Raw genomic sequence first — 1055 nt, forward strand, 5'->3', positions numbered from 1 at the left:
GATTCTCCTGTATGTAGTTATTTAATTCGGTGAATTATTTGGTTGAATCGAATAATGCAAATTATATTACCTAAATTGAGAAAAATTATAAATCAGAAAAATCACAATTTTTTAGAATGCCTACTTTAAAATTTAAATATTGTGATTAAATTTAAATTAATCGAATTTTAAATAGAAATAATTACAATGATCTCCCCTGCTTTCTACCCTAATATCATATCTATCCCCCATTGAACTGACATTTACATTGTACCTACAATAAACTGTGCTTAAGTTATACTGGCCACTTGCATTGGAGGTTCTCCTTAGCCGGGGCCCATTGCCCTAATCTCATCCGTCTCCGTGCCTGTCAATTTCAGCGGTGACCGGGAAGTGAACGAATCTCCATTTTTCCAAAGGGTGACTGACCTAAAGCCAGAGAGAGGGTTTTGTGTGGACTAGGGTTTAAGGCAGCAGAGGAAGAGACTGATGAGGCCGGGGCCGTTGTTGGCGGGGAAGAATCCGGGCAATGAGAGATAGTAGGAGACGATTCAGATTCTGTTACGGCTTTGACGATAGTGACACTTCAACCTCACCCTTTGGAGGATTCATGGACCTTCTGGTTCAATAATCCTTATTCCAGATTCAAGCAGGTCGCTTGGGGTGCCTCTATTGGTCCCATCAATACTTTCGCCACCGTCGAGGAGTTTTGGAGGTACCCTTCTTTCCTCCTCCTCCTTTTCATTATGCAATTCCAATTCCTTTTTTTCACCGTCCACCTGATTATTATGAAAGGAAGGAAATTGTAGTGTCTGTGTGAGGAAGAAATGTTCAGTAACCCCTCCATGATTGAAGAAAAGGATCTGGAAATTATTTTTCAATAACTGATTGTAGGATTGTGAACTAATTGCTGATTCAAGTAGGGCTCACATCAAAATTTCCTTCGCTGCTTTCTTCTTCTCTACTGATATGCCATGTTTGGCGGATTCGTGTTATGGGCTCACAAATCTTTTGTTAAATTTTTTTATTTCTTCTCTAGCTTTTATTTATTCTAAACAAGGCAAAAGGGGGGGGGG

At 39.7% G+C, this 1055-nt stretch overlaps 1 protein-coding gene across 4 annotated transcripts in view; it reads left to right on the plus strand.

Moving 5' to 3' along the window:
• Positions 1–299: 299 nt before the first annotated feature.
• The window catches only part of LOC122076848 (cell division control protein 48 homolog B), a 26362-nt gene continuing 25606 nt past the window's right edge, over positions 300–1055 (plus strand). For 2 of the 4 annotated variants that reach the window (XM_042642438.1, XM_042642437.1), the window contains exon 1: positions 301–694. The gene's annotated coding sequence lies outside the window, so the exon portion shown is untranslated. Of the gene's footprint in view, positions 695–1055 lie in introns of all 4 variants that reach the window. The other 2 variants (XR_006139601.1, XM_042642439.1) reach the window with 2 other exon arrangements.

The sequence above is a fragment of the Macadamia integrifolia genome, chromosome 4 (genome assembly GCF_013358625.1).
Source record: "Macadamia integrifolia cultivar HAES 741 chromosome 4, SCU_Mint_v3, whole genome shotgun sequence".
Taxonomy (NCBI): Eukaryota; Viridiplantae; Streptophyta; class Magnoliopsida; order Proteales; family Proteaceae; genus Macadamia; species Macadamia integrifolia.